At 53.9% G+C, this 6000-nt stretch overlaps 1 protein-coding gene across 6 annotated transcripts in view; it reads left to right on the top strand.

Annotated features, from left to right (window-relative positions):
• The first annotated feature begins 208 nt into the window (after positions 1-208).
• Positions 209-6000, top strand: part of SLC7A1 (solute carrier family 7 member 1) — a 79192-nt gene continuing 73400 nt past the window's right edge. The window contains exon 1 of one of the 6 annotated variants that reach the window (XM_014843845.3): positions 209-519. The gene's annotated coding sequence lies outside the window, so the exon portion shown is untranslated. The remainder of the gene's footprint in view (positions 520-6000) is intronic. The other 5 variants (XM_014843841.3, XM_014843843.3, XM_044777357.2 and 2 more) reach the window with 5 other exon arrangements.

Genomic DNA, 6000 nt, shown 5'->3' with positions numbered 1-6000 from the left:
CGCTGGGGCTGCCTGGACCAAAGGATGCGGGCCCGCCGCCGGCTCGGATTGGCGGACAAATGGCAACAAGCGGGCGGGGCGGCCGCGGAAACGTGGGCAGGCGCCGCCCGCCTGCGGGGCATCCGAGGCTGGGGCTGGCGCGCGGGAAGCCGCCCCGGCCCGCCCCGCGCCGCCGGGCGCCCTGCCGCCGCGCCGCGCTCGCATTGGTGCGCGGCAGTGACGCAGCGAGCGGCCCGCGCTGCCAGGCCGGGGGCGGGCGGAGGGCGGGTGCCGGGCGCGCGGCTGATGAAACCGGCGCCGGAGCTTGCCCGCCCTCGCGCTCCATTCAGTCGGCGCGGGCAGGTGTGAGCAGCCGGTCAACTGCCGGGCGGGGCACGCGGCCAGCCGGCATCCGCTAACCGCAGCGCGCACTCCCGCCCCGGCCCCCGCGCCGCGCCTCCGGCCCAGCGTCCGTCAGCCCAGCCGCCTGCGCGTCCGTCCGTCCACAGTCTTGCCGGCATCCTGCCGCCCGACGGCTCGGTGAGTGCCCGGTCTCCGCCGGCGCCAGGGCAGCTCCCCGGGTCCGGGTCACCTTGGAGGGGACCCAGGGCTGCGTGGGGCCGTGGGAAGGCGGTGCGACTAGCGGCGAGGGTCCCGCGCCGGGGTCGCTGGCATCTTCCAGGGTGGGCGAGGGCAGGGCGGGCCCGGGGGTGTGCGCGCGGGGCCGGTGCCCATGTGGCTGTCTCCTTCACCGGAGTCCATTTTGGTTCCCTGAAGGCGCGGCGTGGTGCATGATGCAACACCGAGTGAGTAAGCGTGGGCGACCTGGCGCCTCGGGGATGCCGGCCCCGCGCGCCGTGCCAGGGACCCGGGCGCCGGCACGCACCGGGTGGTCGGCCTGGGCAGGGGGCGTGGAGCGGGCACTGGGGCCGGCCCAGGACGCATCCGGAGACCTTCCCTTACATGGCGCGGTGCTGGGAACCCCGCCCCGCCACGAGGTCCGCGATGTGTCATCCGCCGCGGATGAGGAGCCCGCCCGGCGGTCGGGAGGGTGGTCCCGCGGCAGGTGGTCGGCCTGGGGACAGCGCCGCGCACCCCCCGCACCCTACCCGCGGCGCCCACCTCTCATCTTCCCTAGACCCCGGGACGCGCCCTGCCCGCCCGCACCTCTTGTCTGGATCTCCAGGGTTTTTTCGGGGAAGTCCCCTTTGGGTGGGCTTCCTTGTGACCCGAATTGGCCTGTAAAGGCCGGATTCTTCAAGCCTTCCAGATGGTTTGGAGCGAGAGGAAGTTCTTCTGGCTTAATAAAGACAACCTATTCTCCGTATGTTCCTTTCTGCGTAGTAGAAAACTTCCTGGGCCAGGCAGGTCTGGCAGTCCTCCTAAAGCCGGTGTGTACACCGGGCGGCGTTTGCGCTGTAGTACTACCACAGCGTGCTATTTTAGTCTCTTCCCCTTTTCAGTGGGTGTGGGAACCAGATAGGAGTTGTGTTTGACTTGTATGATTAGGACAGCCAGACATGTGCCTTCAGGAAGAGAACCATACTACCTAATACCCACAGTCAGGCGCTCGTGTCTGGAAGTAACCTGGAGCTGGGTCTGTAAGTAACCAGGAGGAGAGGCTTTGGATTTCAGTACCAGATGTAGTTCCCTAAAAACGTGCTGTGTAAAGTTTGACCCTTAGAACTGTATATGTTGGCCTCTGGCTGAATTTCCTGATTGTGTTTCATTTGAATTATAATTTACTAAGGATTTATCTTAACATCTGTTGCCCTTTCTGTTTGGTCAGATAATAGGAAACCGTGATACATTTACCCCCTGATATTTTTAGTTGGTCTGAGTGGAAATTATTATTTTTATATGAACACACCCTTCTGTCATTGAAACAAAAGGTCTTAAGTCACACAATCAGAATAGAAATCTAGGGGACAGAGGCAACAAAGGATTAAAATAGTTTTTAAAGGTTTAGCATATTAAGGTCATGTTTAGTCATTGTACATAAAGCTTAAAAGGTGTCAAAGGAGTTTTGACTAAACAAACAGGACGAGACTTTGTAGAGATCAGAAACGTACTCGGTTGTTAGATCTGGATTTGAGCCACGTGGGTGCTCGTATGTATATAATTATTTGCTTTAGAGGAAAAAGGGCTTGGAAGACAAGATTGCTGACCTTGGCAGCTTGAATTCTAGGGCACGTGTTAATTATATTTGGTAGAGGGTTCTGTTCTTTAGTGGAATTAAATACATGTTTATTGACTGTTCTAGTCCAGTTTCTTTCTGCTAAGGCCAGTAAAAATGCATAATTATGTTGGAGGGCCCAGCATTAAGTTTAATTGAATTAATCCCTTTTCATTATTAGCTATGTATTTGGAGGTATTGGTTTATTAATCCTAGGAAGGAATTTCAAACAGGAATAGTGTGTCCTTGTTCTGGAGAGAAACATTTTCCTCTGGGCCAGAGGCGTCTCCTGAGATGTCCATCATTCCACCTGGCTCTTGGTCCTCACTCCAAGAGGGACCTGTGGATGGGACCCTAGTGTTTTCCTGTTTGATTGACCTTTTCAGGCCTGGGGGCTCTCTCCACTGTGATCTGTTGCAGTTGAGGGCAGATCTTATAGGCCATGAAGTTTTTGCTTTTACTTTGAGTGGGGTGGGGAACCATTGTAGGCTGTTAGGTAGTTTTTAAGGATTACTTCAAATGCTGAGTGGAGAAAAGGTGGGTGGGTGGGGGAGAGGCAGGCATGGAAGCAGGGAGACCAGTTCAGAGACTTGTAACTAATTTTGGAATAAAACCCAACTCTAGGTTATTTCTACACAAGAGAGAGTGACCATATGTAATTTTGGTGAGGGATGATGGCAGCTTGGACTGGGATGGAAATGGTAGCAATGTGAGGTGGTTGAATTCTGCTCCATCTGTAGATTTATGTACTTCCTCTATCTGTAGATTTTACAGGTAGACTCAATAGGATTGGCCACTGGATTCCAGGTGAGATGTGAAAGAGGTGGAATATGATTTCAGGTCGAGTGGAGTTACCATGTTTGCGAGATGAGGAAGGCTGAGGAGAGAGCAATGTTGGGAAGGATTTTTTAAAAGTCACAACTGACTTTTTAAAGACACTTACCTCTTTAAGGGCTGAACTAGATCTGCTCTCTGGGGGGCCCTTCCTAGGTGCATGACCATCTTGCAGCCACATGCTCCAGAATGGCGACCTTCCTTTTCACCTTTCTCACCTTTTCACCCCTAGCCTGGGGATCTCTGGGTGCCTGCTGCCGCCCGCCAGTGGGCAACTTGGCTGTGGGGTTGTCCCATTGTTGGGATGGGGACCCTCTGCCACTTGGGGTTCTAAAGCCATGGGGTGTCTGCTTTTTCATTCCTGGGCCTTCGGGACTCTTGCCTTCCGGAGCTGTAGATCACTGACATTGGATCCCAGGCCGAGGTTCTCTCCACCTCAAGGTTTAGGTCTCTTCCAGTCAAAACCTAGAGTGGTAGCATCTTCAATGGCAGGTTATCAGCCCTGTGGTAAACTTGAGGGACTTCTCTTTCTCTTTCTCCATAATCCCGCCCACCCCCCAACCTCAACCCCAGAGCGGCTTTGAAAATAACCACCCTGCAGTTGTTCAAAGCGAGTCATAGTTTATTACGGGAGGGTTAGTGCATTTGCCACCTGTGAATCTGCTAGAAGGATGGGGAGCAGATTGGTAAAACGATTCAGTAGCCTACTAAACATGTTCATTTCACTCCGAAGGCGAATGCGTCGGCATTGACGGAGCCGTGGCTGGAGCTGTTTACCTTACCCATTGATCAAGACTGATTCATCCCAGGAACACAGGCTGGAGGAAAGACATTTCTGGACATTGGAGTAGATTCTGGCATAAGGTTCACCCATCCTGCCACAGCCAGTGCCTTTCATTTGACTGTTTCCCTCCGGCTGTTGGCATTCGCGGTGGGGACTGCCGGCGGGTGGGTTTGGTGAGCATTCTGCGTAAACTGGAGTTGGAGCTGTGTGGCTGAGGGAAGGGGCCTTCTTAGCTCAGAGCAGCCTGAGGGTGTCTGCCCTGAAGTGAAGGCTGCTGCTTCCAGGAGCTGAGAGCAGCTGGTACCAATGCTGGGAACAGCCCCACTTCAGGCTGCGCGGGCCTGGTGTGGCTGCTGTCTCTCTGTGTCATTTAGACTTTCTGAACCTTGTCGACTTGACCCGTCTGTAGATCTGGGAAGCCTTCCTTCTCTGCCCATGATAGTGAAGCTAATAAACCTGAAGTCCATAGTATTCTTGAAAGAATGAAGGTACTAAAATAATAAATTTAGATTTCTTTCGTGACAGAAGTTCTTTCTGTTACCAGCCTAGTAGTCTGATAATGGCAACCAGAAATCAAGCCCAGGGAGACTCTGAAGGCTGCGGTGAGGCGGGCTTGTATGGAGGTGGGAGAAGGAATGTCCCTTTTCATAGTGGGACTCTGTTTATTTCTACGCCATCGCTCCCTTTTTCCTGAGTGGATTGTCACCTTTCCGCTCCCTTTTCTGGAGACAGAGAAGGCACGGGCAGTTTTGTTTCCATAACAGTCCATATTCCTGCTGCAGTGCTTTCTTCAGAATATTCTTTCAGGTGAGGTTCTGGACTGTGAGAACAACCAACCATTTTCCTGTTGGTCCTACACTCTCGCCGAGTGCCCCACGTACAGCAGGTGCTGTGTCGTAGAGACCATTGAACAGAGCTGGCGCTGGGCTGCGGGGAGCAGCCTCTGCTTGACACGGCCACGCTGAGCTCCTCAGGAGCCGTGCACTGGGGGCGCAAGGGAGATGCCACGGGCCCCTCCTGCACAAGGGGCCGGGTCCCAGCGCTGCCTCCACTTAGGGGATAAGTGCCTTTTCTAAGACAATTCTCAGAGCCATGTTTAAATTCTTTTCTTATTGCTTGCATAGTAATTGGCTGCTAGCGCCTAGCTGATAGAGTTGGGAGGATTTAAATGAGGTAATCCAAGTTATGCTCTTAACACAGCTTCTGGCATGTAAGTGCTTAATATAAGTGTTCGCTGTTATACTGGAAAGAACGCTCAGTTCCTTGATTTAGATGTGGAGAAAAATAATTTTACTAAGCACTGTATTCTGCGACCCCATTTTGCCAAGGTGTTGAAATATGGTCCTGTTTCCTTGGAACTGGGTCTGCACTGCAGGGTGCTGATGCAGCGCCAGGTGTGGGGGGACAATGAACCTCTGAGGCATCTGCTGACCCGGGTTCAGGATCTGTGACCCTTCTTTCCTGTGCCGTTGTCCCCTTTAGACCTGGAGGGCTCTCTGGACCACTGCCCTTTCACAGTTGAGGTCATGGAAGGCATTCTGTGGCCTTTTTGCCACCGTGGAGACGGGCGACGTGGGGGCAGGAACCCCAGTCTCTGGGGCCATGTTGGCGCTGATTGCCTGGATGACCTTGAAGCCATGGGCTCTTTAGGAGTGAGCTGCTTCCTGGGTGTGGGGGCAGGTGCCCTTAGGTCTCAGACCCACACACCTTGGGTTTGGCTACTCCTTGCACCTCTGGGAGCAGAGTTCACAGCCCCGTTGTTAGTGCTTGCCTGCGTGTGTGCACGTGTGTAGATGGGTGTTTAGGGAGAGTGTCCACCCTCATCATGGTCATCCTGACCCCCAGACATCTTGTCCAAATTACCCTGAGAGCTTTGGGTTTAAAAACCAAAGCCACAAACTCAGGGCCATTTCTGTTTTCCTCCTTGTTTTATCCCCTGGGGCTGTGGGGTAGGGCATGCTGCCTGGGGGGAGCAGTGAGAGGGGAAGGGAGCAAAACATTGTCTTATTCTTGTTGCCTCACGCCCAGTTGTGATTATCATCTTCCTACCTGTGAAGACCTCACCCCCACCCCCAGTTAATCTTTTAAGGTCAGCTGGGAATGCTCTCTTTCTCTGTGTCTTCTTATCTGCATCCCAAGTACCATTACCCAGTCTGTTACCCCAAATAGGAAGGAAGGGTAAGGCTGGGTAAGATGGAGAACCACAAGCGCTTAGTACTCACCGTGT

Source organism: Equus asinus, chromosome 11 (genome assembly GCF_041296235.1).
Source record: "Equus asinus isolate D_3611 breed Donkey chromosome 11, EquAss-T2T_v2, whole genome shotgun sequence".
In the NCBI taxonomy this organism is placed as follows: domain Eukaryota; kingdom Metazoa; phylum Chordata; class Mammalia; order Perissodactyla; family Equidae; genus Equus; species Equus asinus.
This window is presented reverse-complemented; position numbering and strand designations above follow the sequence as displayed.